This window comes from Rhincodon typus, chromosome 21 (genome assembly GCF_021869965.1).
Source record: "Rhincodon typus isolate 14 chromosome 21, sRhiTyp1.1, whole genome shotgun sequence".
Taxonomy (NCBI): Eukaryota; Metazoa; Chordata; class Chondrichthyes; order Orectolobiformes; family Rhincodontidae; genus Rhincodon; species Rhincodon typus.
Window position 1 is genome coordinate 34,723,809 of NC_063352.1, and position 21,559 is coordinate 34,745,367.

The following is a 21,559-nucleotide window of genomic DNA, read 5'->3' on the forward strand; positions in this document are numbered from 1 at the left end:
CCCGAAACGTCAGCCTCTCTGCTCCTATGATGCTGCTTGGCCTGCTGATTCCTAGAAACTCTGGGTTACCTCACCCTCAAAAATGTGCTGAAAAATAATAATCAGAGTATAAATTTTGCTCACCCTGCACAGGACAGGAAAAGTCAACAGCGAGCCAAGCCGACACAGCTTATTCATTAACCCATCGAAAATCTAGCTCTGGAAAAGTTCATTTAAATACCAGAATATTTCAAAATTCCAGTATATTGAGGTGGGGTATTTGGGTATAACATACTATTACAAAAACTTGTTTTTCTTAAATCAAATGCCCCCAACATAACATTCATTACCAGCTCCTCAATTCAGTTCCAGTGTCAAGTAAGCGCCTTACACTGAGAAAGTGATCTCTTTTCATCTAGCTTGGAAATGCCTCTGTCATTACTTCAGTTAGTAGTTATAGAGTATTACCAGCGCTTTACATCATATACATTAATACATTAATGCTCCATGCCAGTTCACACTTATTAATAAAACACGTGTTTAGTTGGACAATAAATCTTCAATGAAGGCCAAATTCCATTTCAGATTGGAGTGACAGCATAACCTCCCCCACTTAAATTACATTTTATTTAATGAAAAAAAGCAAATGCAAGAAATTTATTTCTGAGCTGTTTAAAAATTATCCCTGAAATAACTCCACACAGGCAGGTATCCCATCACCAAGTCACCGTTTATTTACACGTGGAGAGTCCTTGACATTGATCCAACACATCAAGGGGCAATGGTTAGGTTGTGTCTTATTGAAGATTGTCATTGCGTGGCATTTGTGTGGCACAAATGTTACTTCCCACTTTTCAGCCTAAGCCTGGATAATGTCCAAGTCTTGCCATATTTGAGCATGGGTTACATCAGTATCTGAGGAGTTTCAGATGTGGCTGAACATTGTGCAATCATCTGCACTTCTGACGGAGGGAAGGTTGTTGATCAAACAGCTGAAGATGGTTGGACGTAGGGCACTATCCTCTTGCAAAGATGTTCTGGAGTGAGATGACTGACCAACAATAACAACCATCTTCCTCTGTGCCCAGTGTGACTCCAATCAGAGGAGGGTTTCCCCCAATTCCCAAAGACAGATTTGTGAAGAGTCTTTGATGCCATAGTCAAATGCCATCTTGGTGTCAAGGGCAATCACTCTTAGCTAAATTCAAGAATTTATTCTTTTGTCCATGTTTGAACCCACCTTGTAATGAGGTTAGGAACTGAGTGGCCCTGGCAGAACCCAAACTAGAAATTAATGAGCAGATTATTGCTGAACAGGTGCTGTTGATGACATCTTCCATCACTTTACTGATTATCAAGAGTAGACCGATGGATGGTAATTGGCTATTTGTCCTCCTTTTGTGTGTAGGACATACCTATGCAATTTTCCAAATGGTCAGATAGATGCCAGTGTTGTAGCTGTACTGGAATAACTTAACTAGGGGTGCAGCAAGTTCTGGAGCACTGGTCTTCTGTACTATTGCCAGAGTCCATAGCCTTTGCAGTATTCAGTGACTCCAACTGTTCTTTGATATAATGTGGAGTGAATTGAATTGACTGAAAACTGGTATTTGTGATTCCAGGGACCGCTGGAGGACGCCAAGATGGATCACCTAATTTGCAGTTTTAGCTGAAGATTGTTATGAATGCTTCAATACTCTTTTGCACTGACGCATTGCGCTCGCCTAACATGGAGAATTTTTTAAAATTAATTCATGGGATTAGAGCGGCACTGGCTAGACCAGCATTTATTGTCCATCCCTAATTACCCAGAGGACAGGTGAGAGTCAACCACCTTGCTGTGGGTCTGGAGTCACATGTAGACCAAACCAGGTAAGAATAGCAGTTTCCTTCCCTAAAGGACATTAGTGAACCAGATGGGTTTTTACAACAATTAGCAATGGATGCATGATCATCATCATCATCATCATCATCAGACTCTTAATTCCAAATTTTTTTTAAAAATTGAATTCAAATTCAAATTCCACCATCTGTTGTGACAGGATTTGAACCCACATCCCCAGAACATTACCTGGGTCTCTGGATTAACAACAACCGAAAGAACTGTGGATGCTGTAAATCAGGAACAAAAACAAAGTTGCTGGAAATGCCCAGCAGGTCTGGCAGCATCTGTGAAGGAAAAAACAGAGTTAATGTTTCAGGTCCAGTGAACCTTCCTCAGAACTGATCAGTTTTGAGGAAAGGTCACTGGACCCGAAATGTTAACTCTGTTTTTTCCTTCACAGATGCTGCCAGACTTGCTGGGCTTTTCTGGCAACTTTGCTTTTGTCTCTGGATTAACAGTCCAGTGATAATACCGCTAGGCCATTGCCTCACCTAATGGGGATATTTGTGGAGCTGCCTCCTCAGTGAGTTGTTCAATTGTGCACCATCATTCACGACTGATTGTGGCAGGACTGCAGAATTTAGATCTGATCTGTTGGTTGTGGAATCATGTAGCCCTGTCTATCACTTGCTGCTTATGCTGTTTGGCATGCAAATAACCCTGTTTCACATCTTCGCCAGGTTGATTCCTCATTTGAGGTATGCCTGATGCTGTTCCTGGCACACCCTTCTGCACTTTTCATTGTATGAAAGTTGATCTCATGGTTTGATGGTAATGGTAGAATAGGGGTGGTATGCTGGGCCATGAGGTTGCAAACTGTTTTGGGGTATGATTCTGCTAATACTGATGGCCAACGGTGCTTCATGGTTGCCCAGTTTTGAGGTGCTAGATCTGTTTGAAGTTTGTCTCATTTAGCACAGTGATAGTGTCACTCAACAGGATAAAAGATACCTTCAGTACAAACTTAGACTTCATCCCCACAAAGTCTGTGCCGTGGTCACTCTTAGCAATACTGTCATGATAGATACATCTGCAGCAGGCAGATTGATGAGGATGGAGTCAACTATGTTTTCCTCTCTTGTTGGTTCCCAGTCTAGCAGCTATGCCCTTTAGGACCCAACCAGCTCACTCAGTAGTGCTGTTGGTTAGCCACTCCTGGTGACAGACATTGAAATACCCCACCAAGATTACATTCTACACCCATACCACCCTCAATGCCTCCTCCAAGCATTGTTCAATATGGGGGCACACAATTCGTCAGCTGAGGGAGGATGGTACATGGTAATCAGCAGGAGGTTTCTTTGCCCATGTTTGATCTGGTGCAAAGAGACTTTATGGTGTCCAGAGTCCCTCCTGACTGTATACCACTGCACCATCACCTCTGCTGGGCTTGTCCTACCAGTGTGACAGGTCATATGCAGGGATGGTGACGGTGATGTCTGGGACGTTAGGCATGATTCTGTCAGAATGACTATCTCAGGTTGTTGCTTGTCAAGCCTGTGAGCCAACTCTCCGAATTTTGCTATTAGTCCCCAAATGTTAGTAAGGGGGAACTTACAGATGATGCCAAACCTGCTGAGTTTCTCCTGCACTTTCTGCTTTTATTTTTACCTGCTCTATTAAGAACCATCCCCGCACCCCCCCATGATTTTTAACCTCAATCATAATACCTCTCAATCTCCCTGCACTAAAGAGAGCAGCCCCAGATTCACCAAGTGGGTGAAGTCAGGGTAAGTCTGTATGTGTACATGTCTCAAATGTACATGTCTGTCTGAGTAGCTTTTTCCCTTGGCCCTAACATTCACCATTTTTCTCAGTCTTCAGTCATAGGATAAAGACAGTCTGGACAACGTCTGCCATCCTAATCTTATTCATAACTTCCTCTTAAATGAACTTCCCCTATTATCAACACTCACACCTCACCCTTCCTGAGATAAACCTCTGCCTTCCTTGAGATCAACCCTAGCTTCCCTCAATCCCTTAGTCTTTCCCCTTCAGGTTCCCTCAGCCTTTCCAGAGTCGGTTCCCTTTTGTCTGACTGTTTTATGTGACCACACAGCACTGTGTTTCACAATGAGGTCTTTAATTAAGTTCTGATGTCTTCCTACAGCGTACTCCAATAGAGGCAACATATCCACAGCAGACTACAAAGCCCATTTAAACAGTATTACACGTCAATCTAAACACTTCCCCCAGCCCTCCCCACTCTTCAGATATTCAGCCTTCGAACTGCCTTCGCTCAACATCCCTCCTCTTGAGAGCTTCCCTTTTTTCATCTACCTCAGCCTCCATCCCCTCACACGCCCTCAACCCTGAATCTTTTGGCCCTCCATTGCCACGCATAAACTGTCTCCCTCCAAGTCATACGCCCCTCAGATTCCACCTCTTCTTAATCTCTTACCCTCCGTCGGCCACTCACTCTATGATCAATATTCACAAATATGTTGATTTACCGATCTATTGACTTATTTACTGCCACGCGTAGCTTACTAAAAATACCCAGCGAAAAGCGTCGTATTGTATCACCACTCGCCGGCGCCATCTTAAAACAGGAAAATAAACCAAGACATTGAATATAAAGGCAAAAAAGTGAAAATGTAAAGAGAAATGTTAACTTTTTTTTTAAATCAACAACTTGGATACTGTGTATTTCTATAAATATGTCCTTCCTTGTTCTCAATTTTACTTTTTATAATAGCATTTTTAAAATTAATTATTTTTCAACGTTCTCTCGCGGCGAATCCCGCCCGCCGCGACGCGCCTGCGCCCTCCCGTGGTTGGGGTGATAACTGCAGCATCCCTTTGGTACGAGGAATCGCCGCCAGCTCGTTGTTGCTTGACCTGCGAAGTATTTCCAGCATTTGCTGTTCGGATCACAGGGGATGTTTCACCGATCTGCGTTGTGCAAAGCCACCATTACCCCGAGGTCAGTTGTAATGTTGCTATCTTATTGCTCGTGTTTCACTAAATCTACCTAGCTACATAGATTCAATTACTTGTTTCAAAAACGGAAATTGCCAGAAAATCTTGCAGCATCTGTAGAGAGAAATCAGAGCGCCGGTTCCAAGGACTCTTCTTCAGAACTGCAATTAATTGTTTGTTCGTTTGCTTTTCGCAGCGTTAATTATTACGGTGTTGACAGTCGAGACGGTAGTTGCACGCTCGCCTGAATCAAAACATTGAGGTTTCAGTTCCGACTCCAATGAGTTGAGCCTGTGATCCGAGTTGACACTCGAAAACGTTGATGTGAGAATGCTACGTTTCGATTTCCAATGCGATAACCGGCCCAAATTTTCCCACCCTGTTAGGATTCGAATTTATGCATTTATCTTTAGATGTTATCTGCGATGGAGATTCCTGTTCAAAGGCTTCCTGCTCCAAACCCATCCAGGAATCCGCAAATCTAGCAGCAAAGAGAATCCGTATGGCAACCATGCTTCCTTTTGCAGTAGTCAATGTGCCATATTTTGTGATTTAAATTCCAGCAGCATTGTCATGTACTTTGACAGTTCCTGTGAAAGTCATGTTTAACCTAAGTATGGGGTTAGGGTGCAAGGTGGGTAAAGGAAGTGTTGTGCCAATGAGTAGGGTGCCAGATGGGTAAAGTCAGTACCATGCCAGGTGCTAGATGAGTGAACAAGTACTTAGGGTCAGTCAAGGGTGTTGGGTCCAGCAAGGCAGGATTGGGGATGGAGGGGTGGTGTCAGGTCCAGCACATAGAAGAGAGGAGTGTTTGGATCAGAGTAATCAAACTGCAGGGATGGTTGCCACTGGGGAAGGTCAGGTTGGCAAGATGGAGAGTTGGTTCAGCTAGGGCGATTTTCAAGTCTGATCGTGGGGGATAATGACAGATCAGGATTCAGGAGGGAGTACTGCTCCAACAAATGCAAGAGGGTGTTGATTCTGGCAGAGTAGGGCGATATTGGGTCCAGCCAGGAGGCTCTGGTTGGTAGGGGTTGGGTCAAGGAAAGGAAACTGATTGGGTCAGGGGTGGTGTCTGACTTTAATGGATTATTTTGCAGGATTCTAGACATATAAGAATTGCCCATCAGTAAGTTCAGTTTTCTGGGCAGTTCCATTGGAGTCAACTGCATTGATAACTCGGCATAACCCCTATGCACAATTCCAGTCTGTGCTTCATCATAATGGCCTAGATAGACTGATGGCCAGGGAATCTTTGGAGAAGTACAACACTCAAGAAGCTTGGCACCATCCAGGACCAAGCAGCCCACTTGATTGGCATCACTTCCACAAACATTCAGACACCCTTCGACCATTACTCAGTAGCAGCAGTGTCCAAACTACAAGATATACTACAGAAATTCACCAACATTTCTTTCAAACTCATGTCCACTACCATCTTGAAGAACAAGGGCAGCAGATACATGGGAGATACATCACCATCTGCATGTTTCCCTCCAAACCACTCAGCATCCAGACTTGGAAATATATTGCCATTCCTTCAGTGTTGCTCGGTCAAAATACAGAAATTCCCTTCCTAACCACATTATGGGTGTACCAACTGGACTGCAGCAGTTCAAGAAGGCAGTTCACTATCGCCTTCTGTAGGGCAAGTAGGGATGGTCAATAGATGCTAATTCAGCCAGGAAAGCTGACATCACATGAATGTAGGAGATCAAATGGTATATTGGCTTTCATTACATGAGGATTTAAGTTCAGTTATACAGGACCTTACTGCAGCTATACAGGTGAGATCACACCAGGAATATTGAGTGCAGTTTTGAATGCCCTACCTAATCTTGCCATACAGAGAGTGCAGGTTGACTAGGCTGAAACCAGTGTTTCAAGACTGCCCAATGAAGACAGTTTGGATGACTGGGCCTGTATTCGCTCGTGTATAGAAGGATATGGGTGGATAAGATTGAAACATTTAAAATTCTGACAGGACTGGAGAGGTTAGATGCAGGGAGGAGGTTCCCCTGGTTGGGAGTCTAGAAACAGAGATCACAGTTTCACAAGACAAGGATACAGGATTTAGGACTGAGAAGAGGAAAAATAATCTTCATTCAAAGGGTAGTGAACGTGTGGAATTCTGTACCACCGAAGGTGTGGATGCCAAGCCACTGAAAATATTCAAGAAAGAGAGGATTTTTTTTTAGCTTTTAAAGACATCAAGGGTAAAAAGTGGGAATATGGCATTGAGATAAAGGATCAGCTATGATCATATTGACTGGCAGAGCAGGCTTGAAGTTTTTGTTTCTATATTAAAAAAAGGACAATCAAGGCAGTGATTTAATCCTTATCTGAGAGAATGCAGCTTCCTGTCAGTACCGCACTGGAGTGTCGGCCTTGTTTTACATATGAATTAGGAGCAAGAGTAGGCTATTCAGCCCCTTAAGTCTGCTCCACCATTCAATAAGATTATTATCTCAAATACACATTCCTGCCTACCCTTGTTAATCTTTCACCCCTTGCTTAACAAGAATTTACTTCTGCTATAAAAATATTCAAGGACTCTCCTTCCACTCATTTCAGGAAGATGCATGACCCTCAGAGAAATGAACAGTCTTTGATTTTTAAGCAGTGACCTCAAATGTCCAAGTCTCCCAGGAGGGGAAACAACCGCTCCACATCAACCCTGTCAAGGCTTTCAAGATCTTAAATAAAACGAAGAACTGTGGATGCTGGAGATCTGAAATAAAAATAAAAACAGAAATTGCTGGCGAAACTCAACAGGTCAGGCAGCATCTGTGGGAAGAAATCCGAGTCAATGTTTCAAGACTGCTGACTGTTCATCCAGAACTCTTTATTCCTATAATGTGGTGACCAAAACTACATGCAGTATTCCAGTTGTGGTCTAACCAGCATTTTAGACACTTTCAGCATAACCTTCTTCATCTTAAGGTATTCTGTGCCTCAGCTAATAAAGGCAAGCATCCCACATGTCTCTAACCAACTGGACCATCTCTAATATCTCTCTCTTCTTCCTGGACCTCTCTGTCTCCATTTCTGGCAACCACCTAGAAACTGATATCCATTTCAAGCCCACCAACTCCCACAGCTACCTAGAATACACCTCCTCCCACCCACCTTCCTGCAAAAATGCCATCCCCAATTCCCAATTCCTTCGCCTCCGCCGCATCGGCTCCCAGGATGATGCATTCCACTCCCGTACATCTCAGATGTCCTCGTTTTTCAAGGACCGCAACTTCCCCCTCTCAGTGGTCCAGAATGCCCTCGACCGTGTCTCCCACATTTCTTGCAACTCATCCTTCACACCCCCTCCCCGCAATAAGAATCAAAAAAGAATCCCCCTCATCCTCACATACCACCGCACCAACCTCCGGATCCAACACATCATCCTCCGACACTTCCGTCATCTGCAATCCGACCCCACCACCAAAGACATTTTTCCCTCCCCACCCTTATCTGCTTTCCGGAGGGACCACTCTCTCCGTGACTCCCAAGTCTGCTCCACACTCCCCTCCAGCCCCACCATACCCGGCACTTTTCCCTGCAACCGCAGGAAGTGCTACATCTACCCCCACACCTCCTCTCTCACCCCCATCCCAGGCCCCAAGAAGACTTTCCACATCAAGCAGATGTTCACCTGCACATCTGCTAATGTGGTATATTGCATCCGCTGTTCCGTTGTGGCCTCCTCTACATTGGGGAAACCAAGCGGAGGCTCGGTGACCGCTTTGCAGAACACCTACGCTCGGTTCGCACTAAACAACTGCACATCCCAGTCGCAAACCATTTCAACTCCCCCTCCCATTCCTCAAACGACATGTCCATCCTGGGCCTCCTGCAGTGCCACAATGATGCCACCCAAAGGTTGCAGGAACAGCAACTCATATTCCGCTTGGGAACCTTGAAGCCCGATGGTATCAATGTGGATTTCACAAGCTTCAAAATCTCCCCTCCCCCTACCGCATCCCAAAACCAGTCCAGCTCATCCCCGCCTGCCTAACCTATCCTTCCTCCTACATATCCCCTCCTCCCACCTCAAGCCCCACCCCCATCTCCTACCTACTAACCTCATCCCGCCCCCTTGACCTGTCCGTCTTCCCTGACTGACCTATCTCCTCCCTACCTCCTGACCTACATTCACCTTTACTGGCTCCATCCCCACCTCTTTGACCTATCTGTCTCCTCTCCACCTATCTTCTCCTCTATCTATCTTCTTTCCGCCTCCCCCTCTCTCCCTATTTATTTCAGAACCCCCTTCCCCTCCCCCATTTCTGAAGAAGGGTCCAGGCCTGAAACATCAGCTTTCTGCTCCTATGATGCTGCTTGGCCTGCTGTGTTCATCCAGCTCTACACCTTGTTATCTCTACCTGTCCTGCTGCCTTGAGGAATCTGTGGATATGCATACCAAACTCTCTCCTGATCTTCAGGACTTTCCAGGGTTCTACCATTCATCTTTATCCCTTGCCTTGTTACCTGTCCCTAAGTGCATTACCTCACTTTTCTGGTTGAATTATATTTGCTATTGCTCTTCTCAGCTGACCAGTTCATTGATATCCTCCTACAGTTTACAGATGTCCTTCTGATTATTTACCACCCTGCCAATTTTTGTGTCATCCACAAACTTTTTAATCAATCACCCCTACATTTAAGTCCAAATCATTAACAGACACCACAAACAACAAAGGAGCCAGCACCTGTGTCCAATATACCACTTTGTCTTGAATCCAAGTCTCATACTTTTTTGACCAGTCTTTCATGAGAAAAACTTTATAAAAAGCCTGAATAAATTCCATGTTGACCACATCAAGTACATTACCTTCATCAATACTCCGAGTTCCTTAAAAAATTAAACCAAATTTGTCAAACATGACCTTCCCCTTACAAGTTCATGCTTACTCTCCCCGATTAATCCATTTCTCTCCAAGGACAGTTATGGCTTGTTCCTCAAAATTCTTTCTCATAACTTCCTCACCAGTAAGGTTAGAACATGACCTATAATTTCCTGGTTTATCCCTTCCACTCTTTTTTTAAAACTGGGATAATGTTAGCAGTGCTCCAGTCATAGATTCATACAGCATGGAAACAGACTCTTTAGTCCAAACAGTCCATGCCGAACTTAATCCCAAACTAAAACAGTCCTACCTGCCTGCTCCTGGCCCATATCCCTTCAAACCTTTCCTATCTATGTACCTATTCAAATGCTTTTTAAAGTCATAATTGTACCCACATCCACCACTTCCTCTTGAAATTCATTCCACATGTGAACCATCCTCAGTGTAAAAATCACCTCTCATGTCCTTTTTAAATCTCTCTCACCTTAAAAATATCACCCCCCTAGTCTTGAAATCCCCCATCCTAGGAAAATGACAACTACTATTAACTCTATCTATACCTCTCACCATTTCATAAACTTCTTTCAGGTCACCTCTCAACCTCCTACGCTCCAGTAGAAAAAATCCCAGCCTTTTTTTATAACTCAAACCTTCCATACCTGGCAATATCCTGGTAAATCTCTTCTGAACTCTCTCCAGCCCTTTCTATAACTGGGTGACCAGAACTGAACACAGTATTCCAGAAGAGGACTCATCAATGTCCAGTACAACCTCAACATGACTTCCCAATTCCTACACTCAGAGGACTAAGCAATGAAGGTAAGCATGCCAAACGCCTTTCTAACCACCCTGTGTATATGTGATGCAAACTTCAAAGAATTATGTACTGGTACCCATAGGTCCCTCTTCTACAATGCTACCCAGGGCCCTACCATTAACTATATAAGCCCTACCCTTGTTTGATGTACCGAAATGTAATACCTCGCATTTATCCAGATTAAATTCCATCTGCCATTTTTCAGCCTATTGACCCATTTGATCAAGATCCCTTTGTAATCTTAGAAAGCCTACTTCACCGTCTACCAATTTTAGTGTCATCCACAATCTTACCAACCATATGTTTTATGTTCTCATCAAATCATTTATATAAATGACAAACAAAGGAGGACCCAGAACAGATTGTTATGGAACACCGCGGGTGACAGGTCTTCAGTCTGAAAAGCAACCCTCCATCACTACTGTCTCTCTAGCCATTAAACTAATTATGTATCCAGTTGGCATGCTCACCCTAAATCCTGTGTGACCTAATTTTACTAATTAGTCCACCATGCGGAACATTGTCAAAGGCTTTACTAAAATCCAAATAAACAATGCCTATTGCTCTGCCATCATCAATCTTTTTGATAACTTCCTCAAAAAACTCAATCAAGTTTGTGAGACACAATTTTCCTCACACAAAACCATGCTGACTATCCCTAATCATTTTTTGCCCCTCTAACTGTCCATAAACCCTAATTTTTTAAATCACCTCCAACAGTTTACCCATAACCAAAATCAGACTTACAGGAATATAGTTCCCCAGTTTCTCCTTACAACCTTTCTTAAACAAAGGTACAACATTAGCCACCCTCCAGTCATCAGGCACTTCACCCATAGTTATAGATGATGCAAGTATTTCTACAAGGGGTCTCGCAAATTCCTCCTTTACCTCCCACAACGTTCTGGGATACATTAGGTCAGGTCCTGGAGATTTATCCACCTTTATATTCTCTAGGACCTCCTGAATTTCCTCTTCTGTAATGTGAACTGTTTTTAAAACATCAAAGTTTATTTTGCTGCATTCCCTAGACTCCATTTCTGTTTCCACAGTAAAAACTGATGCAAAATATTCATTTAGTATCTTTCCCATCTCCTGCAGTTCAACACAAAAATGATCACTTTGATCTTTAACAGGTCCTACCCTCTCTCTAGTTACCCTCTTGCTCTTAATGTATTTGTAGAATCTGTTTGGATTATCCTTAACCTTACCTGCCAATGCTTCCTCATATCCTCTCTTTGCCTTCCTGATTTCTTTCTTAAGAATGCCGCTACACTCTTTATATTGATTAAGAGATTCAATTGAACCAAGTTGTCTATGTCGAATAAAAGAGAATCTTATTTTATTGACTAGAACTTCAATATCTTTATTCATCCATTGTTCCTTAATCTTATCCTTGTTACCCTTCACTCTAACAGGAATGGAATGCCTCTGAACTCTCATCATCACACTCTTGAATGCCTCCTACTTGTCAGACATCCTTTTACCTGTGAACACTCTATTCCAATCAACAACAACAAAAACAAAGTTGCTGGAAAAGCTCAGCAGGTTTGGCAACATCTGTGAAGAAAAAAACAGAGTTAACATTTCGGGTCCAGTGACCCTTCCTCAGAACTTATTCCAATCAACTTTGAAAGTTCTTGTCTGATACTTTTAAAATTTGCCTTACTCCAATTAAAGTCTTCAACTTTTATGGAAAGCTCATCCTATTCCATAACCATTTTGAAACTAATAGAATTATGATTGCTAGACCCAAAGTGTTCCCCCACTCTTACTTCAATCACCTGCACTGCCTTATTGCCCCAAAGAAGGTCTAGTTTTACTCCTCTAGTAGGACCATCCACATATTGACAAAGAAATTTTTCTTGAATGCATTTAACAAATTCTTAATTATTCAAACCTTTAACACTATGGTATCCCCAGTCAGTGTTTGGAAAATTAATATCCCCCAGTATTACAATCTATAATGCTTACACATACCTGAGATCTCCCTACATATTTGTTTCTCAATTTCCCTCTTACTATTAGGGATGTGTGGTGGTGGCAAAGTTGCGGGAGGGTACTTTGAAAATTCAGCAATGACTGTTTTAAAGGACCACTGCCTGGTTGCAGTTCCAGCCAGCATCCAGGAATTTTGACCTTGCTTCTCTTTGATGCTCTCATACACTCACACCATGCTACTGAGATTCCATAACCTCTCTTCCAATGTGATTTCCTGGAATATGACCAGCCAGAGTTGGTAGTCATACAATGGAATTGTCTTGTGAGGAAAGATTGAGCATACACTCATTGGACTTTAGAAAAAATAGAAAGTAATCTTATTGAAGATTCTGAGGAGACTTGACAGTGTAGATACTGAGAAGATGTTTCATCTCATTGAGCAATCTAGAACCAGATGGCACATTTTCAGAATAAGGAGTCACTCTTAAGATGGAGATGAGGTGGACTTTCTTCTCTTACAAAGTCATTTCATATTTGGAATTCTCTACACTTAGACCAATGACAGGGTAAAAGAAAAACTCAGAGAGCAACAGCACAGTGAGACAGAGATAACAAGAACTGCGGATGCTAGAGTCTGAATCAACACAGTGTGGAGCTGGAGGAACACAGCCAGTCAGGCAGCATCAGACAAACAGGAAAGTCAACGTTTCGGGTCGGGACCCTTCATCAGCACAGTGAGACAAGCGAATTGGTAAACAGCAGGCTGGATTGCAAGCACACAATGAATCCAGAGAGAGGGTAAATGAGAAAGTCAGAAAGCAGAAGCACAGTGAGACCAGTGGGTAAAAGAGCAGGATGGAAAGTTAGAGCACAGTGAGAACAGCAAATGAGTAAATTAGCAGACTGGAGAGACAGAGCTTGTGATTCAGATTCAACCAACATCATGTCAATTAAAATCAATGAAAAGTTGTATGTGATAGGTAGGTGAGCATTTCTTTTTTCTCAAATCAAGGGTATTAATTCAAATTAAGAACTGTAAAATTTAAAACTTATTCATCATTAAATAAAATTAAATTAGTATTAACACTTAGGATGTCTTGATTATTAATTACAGTTAATAGTTTAAACAAGGTACTAGAAGTTCAGAATGGAAAGCCTTTTGACACACACATGGACACATATATATATAAAGGATTTGATATTCAAAAATAGAGTGAAATTTTAAAATTTGCCCATGATACCAAACTTGGAGTGGCAAGTAATAAAGGGATTACAAAACTAGCAGCAAGGAAGTCTTAGGTAGAATAGGCAGACAAGTGATAAACATAATTTAATACAGAGAAGTGCGAAGAGATGCACTGTTGCAGAAGGAATATGGAGCGGTAAGTAGATTTATTTTCAGAATTTTGAAGAGTGTGCACTAACAAAGGAAATGGCTTTGCAGGAGGGGTGGGTGCGCATGTCCATAACCTTTTGAAGGTGACATGACTATATTGCATGAATAGATAGAATACTATAAGGAATTATGAGCTTCATAAATAGAGGTGTTAAATACAAAAGCAGGATGCTAGGCCATAACTATAGTATTGAAACTAGCTTTGGTCACCACTCATTAGGATGTGAAACTTCTCAAGAGGGTGCAGAGAAGAACAAGAATTGTTCCAGGTATAGGAGCTTTTGGTTACAATATTAGAGACTATATACCATGATATAAGAGCAGAATTAGGCCATTTGGCCCATCAAGGTCACAATTTGATTATGGCTAATATGTTTCTCAACCCCATTCTCCTGCCTTTTCCCCATAACCCTTGATCCCCTTACTAATCAAGACCTATCTATTGCTGCCTTAAATACATGCATTAAATAAGTGTACATTAAAAAGATGACTTGGCCTCCACAGCCTTCTGCATCAATAAATTCCATAGATTCCACACTCTGGCTGAAGAAATTCCTCCTTATCTCAGTTCTAAAGGTTCGGCCCTTTACTCTGAGGCAGTGCCCTTGGATTCTAGTCTCTCTTACAAATAGAAACATCTTCTTCATGTCCTCTCTATCCAGGTCTCTCAATACTGTGTAAATTTGAATCAGATCTGTCTCATATCTCTAAATTCCATCAAATACAAAACCAGAATCCTCAACCATTCCTCGTATGACAAGTTCTTCAGCCCCAGGATCATTCTTGTAAAACTCCTCCAATGCCAGCATATCCTTCCTTAGATATGGGGCCTAAATCTGCTCACAATATTCCAAAGGCAGTCTGACCAGAGCCTTATACAGCCTCAGCAATATATTTCTGTTCTTGTATTCTAGCCTTCTTGAAATAAATGCTAACATTGCATTTGCCTTCCTAACTGCCAACTGAAACCGCATGTTAATCTTAAGAGAATCCTGAACTAGGACTCCAAAGTCCCTTTGTGCTTCAGATTTCCAAAGCCTTTCCCCATTTAGAAAATAGTCTATGCTTCTATTCTTCCTACCAAACTACATAGCCTCACACTTTGCCACATTCTATTCTGCCTGCCACTTCTTTGCCCACTCTCCTAGCTTGTCCAAGTCCTTCTGCAGCCTCCTCACTTCCTTAACACTACCTTACCCTCCACGTATCTTTGTTCATCTGAAAACCTAGCAACTATGCGCTCAGTTCCTTCATCCAGATCATTAATATATAACATGAATACTTGTGATCCCAACACTAACCATTGTGGACCTCCACTAGTCACTGGCTGCCATCCTGAAAAAGACTCATTGTGCCCACACTCTGCATTCTTCCAGTCAGCAACTCCTCTGTCCATGCCAGTACCTTGTCCCTAACGCCATAGTCTCTTATCTTATTTAGCAGCCTCCTATGCAGCACCTTATCAAAGGCCTTCTGGAAATCCAAATAAATTACATCAACTGGCTCTCCTTTGTCTAACTTACTCATTACCTCCTTTCCTTCAAGTAAAGGAGACTGAGGGGAGATTTGAAAGAGTTTGGATAAGCTGGACAAGAACTGTTCCATCAGTTGATAGTGCAAGGAGTAGGGCACACAGATCTTGAGCTTTGAACAAGAGATGCAGAGGGAATGTGAGAAAACGTTTTTATACAAACGACAATGACCCAGAACTTGCTGCACACAAGGATAGTTGAAGGAGAGAAGATTAATGATTTCAAGAGGAAATTGGATGGATACTTGAAGGAAATAACTTTGCCAGGCTAAGAAAATAAAGTAAGGGAATGGCACTGACTGTATTGTCTACAGAGAAACAACACAGTCCCATTCGGTTGAATAGTCTCTTTCTGTGCCATTAAATGATTGTAAGACCCCAGAGAGAAGCAGATTCTGTATCAACGAATTTATTAAAAGCTGAGATATACAGATTTTTAAAAAAAATTTGAGGCCAAGGAAGGACATCCAGGATCTTACTGAATAGTGGAACAGTGTTTATGGGCTGTCAAGCATATTCCTGCTCCTATTTCTTCTGTGTTAAACAGCCCCACTATCTCAGTGGTCAATTATTAAATCAATCCAAAGGCTATATTCACTATTGCCTTCATTCTGTGCACACCTTCATATCAAGAATTTAACATCTAGTAACAGCACAATAGTGCAGAAATGAACAAGCACACTATTTTAAAAAATCATTATAAGAGCTTTAATTTTCTACACATATATATAATATTTAGCATTCAGCAAAAAGTATCACCTATTGTGACCTCAAATGATGAATTTACTAAATGAATTTACACAAATGTTTCCAGGTGTTCCTACATTGTATTTAATCAGTGCCTCCAACTGATGTGAAGATAGGCTGCTACCATTTCTACTCCAGCACAGGAGGTAGCTTTGTGCTAGAGAGGCCCTATTTCTGGGGCTTCATGCATAATTAGTGTCACTTCAAAGGCATCACAAATATAGCATCAACACCAGAAGCACCTTGAACAGAGTACCTAGTGGCTTCAGAAAGCTTCCCCTTGAACTTTTAGACCATAAGACATAAGAGCAGAAATTAGCCCATTCAGCCCATTCAGTCTGCTCCGCTATTCAATCGTGGCTGATAAGTTCCTCAACCCCATTCTCCTGCTCTCTCCCCATAATCCTTGATCCACTTGATAATCAAGAACCTATCTATCTCAGTCTTAAATGTACTCAATGACCTGGCCTCCACAGCCATCTGTGGCAGTGAATTCCATGGATTCACCAATCTCTGGCTGAAGAAGTTTCTCCTTATCTTCATTCTAAAAGGTCTTCCCTTTACTCTAAGGCTGTGCCCTCAGGTCCTAGACTCTCCTACCAATGGAAGCATCTTCCCAACATCCGTTTTGTCCAGGCCATTCAGTATTCTGAAAGTTTCAATTATATCCTCCCTCATCCTTCTAAGCTCCAAAGAATATAGTCTCAGAGTCCTTGAACGTTCCTCGTATGTTAAGCTTTCCATTCCTGGGACCATTCTCGTGAACCTCCTCTGAACCCACTCCAGGGCCAGTACATCCTTCCTGAGATATGGGGCCCAAAACTGCACACAATAGAGGCCTTTTCACCATTCCCTGCTTATTTAGAGTGATTGGACATCTTGTAATGGGTTGAGCTGACAGGGCCTATTTGCATATCCACTAAACACAGTGATGTATGGTTTACTGTGAAGCTTGCACCTGTTAAATCTATTGGGTGGCATGATGTGTATGGTTCTCCATGTTTTCATCTCTAAATGGAGAAAACTACATGTTGGCATGCCATGGATGGAGCACCATAATTTGCATATGGAAGTGAATAGCTTCTGGGAACTCATGCTGCTACTCCAGCATCCGCTACTTTGCTGATATTATCCAAGGCTCAGCATCTGCATGAAACACAGCTTCTGATGGGGAGTTGGCACAGGTATCATCATCTCCATCAGCTGTTCATGCAGATCTGTGCCATGTTCACCCATTTACTGCCACCCATTCTAAGCATATGCCAATGTCCATCAATGTCAGTATATGTATGCTGGTGGAGGGTGCAGTGGGCTCATGTGATGCATTATTGTCAGATGACAACCCCTCTTCTGATGTCTTATATGATCCTGGATACATCAATCTCTCATCAGCTTTTGTCCTGTGGGAGAGACAAGAGTGATGTTAACAAGCTGCACTTGGAACCAACTCCCGTTGCCTCTCCTTGATCTGGAGCTTCTTGTGTTCATTTAGGCCCACAAGGGCACCACAGTTAGTACTCATCAGAAGGTTTGATGCTAGCACCAATTGTGTCATTCACTTTTCATGAATTCTGCACTCACTTCATCTCCAGTGACAGGCTTTCTTGCTGCATCCTATGTCCAATGCCTCCTCCTCCATCAGCACCATTCCATATACGAATGTCACACCACCTCCAATCCTTCTCTACTCCATTGCATCCTGAAAAGCATCTCTTGAAAACACATACAGTTTTTGTCTCATCCCTGAGCCATGCTGGTCAGTCTGTGCCGCTTTGCATATCCAGCAATGTGCTGTAATGGTCCTGCTGAAAGCCGCCGTTTATTATTAGCAGTGTAGATATCAACTTTGATTGATCATGGGCCGCCATTGTGAGTCAACTCTGCAACTCACTGCAGATCTTGGTCCCCAGTCACTCCCAAAACTCAGTCAATTACTTTGCCTCATATCTCACATATGCTATTTAGGGCATGCAGTTGTGCTATTTGCCATTAAAAATGCCATTCACCTTTCTGGGGCATACCAGATCTTTCAATCTCTTTCAGGATTACATCCATATTCATGTTATCATTTCATAGCTGCTGACTTCCTCAGTTACCTCCAGCCACGTCTTCTTCATGAGACATGCTGACCATTTCCACTTGTCTACAGAAGCATACAACTTAGGAGGAAGAGTAGGCCACTAGGTCCTTTGTGCCTGCTCCACCATTCAACAAGATCATGACTGGTCTAGTTGTGGTGTTAACTGCACATTCCTGTCTTCCCCTATAATCCTTGATTTCCTTGGCTATCACAAAATCTATAACTTTGCCTTGAATAAATTAAATAATTTAGCCTCCAATATACTCTGGAAAAAGACACACATACTAATGGTCCTCAGGAAAAGAAATTCTTATCTTACTCTTAATCTTCTTCTTAATCTGTTTCCCCTAGTTCTGGTCTCCCACATAAAAGAAAAAAAATCCTCTGGTTTTCACCCTATCATATATTTCAATAAGATCTCCTCTAATTCTTCCAAACACCAGTGGGTAAAAGCCCAACCTGTTCAACCTCTCTTCATAAGATAAGCCCTTCAGCTCAGAAATGAGTGAAGTAAACTTCTCTGAAATCAATTCTTGTACCTGCATTCTACCTTATTTTGTGACTCATGCACTAGTATAGCCAAATCCCTGTGTAACACCTTGTTCTGCAGTCTCTCTCAATTTAAATAATACTACTATTTTTCTATTATTCCTGTCAAAGTGAACAGGTCCTTATTTTCCACATTATACTCCATCTGGTAAATATTTGCCCACCTTATTAACATATCTAAAGTATTTGTAGACCCTTTTTAGACTGTCCCTTGAGACTGAGGATAACTTTTTTCCACTCTGGAATTGTGGATCCTGATGTGAGAAGTCACTAAATTCTGGAGTCACCTTTCCTCTAACTCCAGTAGTTCCCACTCAGCTTCCCTTCCAGTAGTCACTCGGTATGTACTGCCTTAAATGAATGTTGCTGACTGTCCTTTAAACAAGGTCTCTCCCTTTGGCACATTTAAGTTTCCTTACCCATAATAGTAACTCAGATTATTGGTCAGATTGCCAAACATGAATTAGCTGCAAATGAAATAGTAGCAGAGGATGTCCTGCCATTAAACCATGAGGTCACATGACTTGGATTTCCACACCACTCCGCCCAGGTCAAGACGGCCTCTGAGAATTGGAACTCATTGGAGAGAATGGAGAAGTGATTTACAGGAATGGTTCCAAGAATTCAGTTAAGACGGTAGATTGAGGTAGATTTCTGAAGAAGGGTCCAGACCCGAAACGTCAGCTTTACTGCTCCTCTGATGCTGCTTGGCCTGCTGTGTTCATCCAGCTCTACACCTTGTTATCTCAGATTGAGGACTGTCACTGTTCACTTTAGAGAGAAGGCTAAAAGAAGATTGGATAGAGATTTTCAAAATAGTGAGCGAGCTAGATAAAGTGGATAGAGAGAAACTATTCCGGCTCCGAAAAGGAAGAATGTGACAGCACAGATTTAAAGTGGTTTTCAAAAGGAGCAAATGTGATATGAAAAAAAAATCTTTATCACTCAACAACTAGTTAGAGTATGGAATTCACTGCCTGGGAGTGTTGGTGGAGGCACGTTCGACTGCGATACTCAAGTGGGCATCAGACAAAAATTTCCATCGAAGTAATATACACGAATTAATCATGCTTATTGCAAGAGCTCCTACAGACAGGCCGAATGGCCTCCCTCCGCGCCGCAACACTTCTGTGATTCTGTGAATTGGAACTGGTTAATGCATCCATACCAAGCGAGATCTAGGGCGGACGAGTAGGTTTGCTGTAATATTACCGTTGCCGAAATCGAATAGAGAGGAAATTCTAACACGGTGCAAAGCAGGTGTATAATTCAACGTCCAACATTTTCATTCAAAGTTAAAATTACCTCCAATGAATCTTCTACTACTGATCCATATGGTATCAAACAAATTAGTGCTAATAATTTAGGGACAGTAGTGTACACACAACTTGGTGTGCACCCTCCAGAGTTTCCCATACAGACAGGCGAACGGACCAATGATTGAGGTTCGAACACCAAATTCACAAGACGTGTTCTCCACAGCACGTTTATAAATGAAATTAACCCCGTGTATATTTGGAGTCGGAAGGTTGTCGAGTTTTGTTTTGCTGCTCAACTCGAAGGTACACGTTGCGGCAAGTCTGTGCCTAAATGTATCAGCACCGCGGATCCGAGCCTGAAAAAACAGCCCCTGCTGCCTGGTACGGGTATTCTATTCGGCCTATCGGAACGTCACGCTGATCAGTGACACTTGCTGCAATTCGTGTATCATAAGGTGAAAGAAACTGGAAAGGTTGTGCTCGTCTGTGATTCCCCCTATGTTTCCCCCATCTGCTCAATATCCGGGTTAAAATATTAGGAGGTCTTTTTTTTGAGAAATTGAATCACAAATTTGAGAAACGAAACAAATGAACGATAAATCAAATCAGGAAATTAAGCAGCATAATGTATCCAGCAATCACGGGGTTGGTCGTGCATTGTGTGCAAATTTATTTCTTAGTGATTGAAACTTAGGAGCAAATTACTTACTTGAAACTTACTTAAAGTTACGTTTACTTAAAGCATCCATATGGGAGTGTGACTTGGGAGAATGAACTCCGGGAGATTTGATACCGGCAGCATCAAGTTTCCAAGTTACATTTCAACTCTGACAGTTGTTTTAAGTGAACTCAATACGAGGGTATGGATAGTCTGCGTAGTGAGGCTCGTTAATGTGGTTCGGACCCGACATGCGGATAATTAAGCATGTCGTAAAACAAAATATGCATTCCCTGAGAGAGGATCTGTGTTAAAATAAACTGGCTTCGAATGACTACACCGGAGTACAATATGCGCCTTCTTTAGGAGACATACAAAATTATGACAGATTCCAAATGATGAAACTCCTGTGTGATTCTTACCTTTGATCAAATTCTGAGTCCTGCGGTCTATTTCTCAATTAAATTGCAGAGCGGTGAGTTCGTTTCTCTCAATGTGCTATTCCGTCGCACTCTGGAAGGCAATGTATCCGCTATACGGAACTCAAACTCGCACTTGCAGAGATTTTCGGAAGAGAGAAAACTCAAACAAACATAACAAAGCCGCCCCCTCAAGCCAGCTGCAAGTGATATGAACAGAGAACTCGCAGACAACAGGAAACAGAGCGGGACACGCTGGGATTCATTGAACAACAGCTCTTTGTGCGGATTCGGATAGAATGGCAGAGAGGGGAGGATCCTGTTCCAGCCCACAGGTCGAAGAAAAGGGAAAGTGAGCCATTTCCTCCTGAAATGGAGCTGGTGACGCGAGACGCTGGCCACTTCCCAGCCGGGGCACGGTGACCCTGGGAACCGGCAAGACTGAAGCTACTTGAGACAGAGGAGGCAGCAGATCAGGAAGGGCTCCAGTTCCAACCCCGACGCCTTTTCAAAGTCAACAACCCTTTTGTAA

General features: G+C 42.5%; 1 protein-coding gene and 1 long non-coding RNA gene across 3 annotated transcripts in view; one reads left to right on the forward strand and one right to left on the reverse strand.

Annotated features, from left to right (window-relative positions):
* The window catches only part of LOC109930588 (ankyrin repeat and fibronectin type-III domain-containing protein 1-like), a 745,821-nt gene extending 724,490 nt beyond the window's left edge, over positions 1 to 21,331 (reverse strand). The window contains exon 1 of one of the 2 annotated variants that reach the window (XM_048609794.1): positions 21,031 to 21,331. The gene's annotated coding sequence lies outside the window, so the exon portion shown is untranslated. Of the gene's footprint in view, positions 1 to 4,317; positions 4,394 to 21,030 lie in introns of those variants that run through there. The other variant, XM_048609793.1, reaches the window with a different exon arrangement.
* Positions 4,679 to 7,807, forward strand: LOC125485699. The gene is made up of 3 exons (XR_007264404.1): positions 4,679 to 4,790; positions 4,983 to 5,110; positions 7,361 to 7,807. It is a non-coding gene; the product is annotated as an uncharacterized LOC125485699 (long non-coding RNA).
* Positions 21,332 to 21,559: the final 228 nt, after the last annotated feature.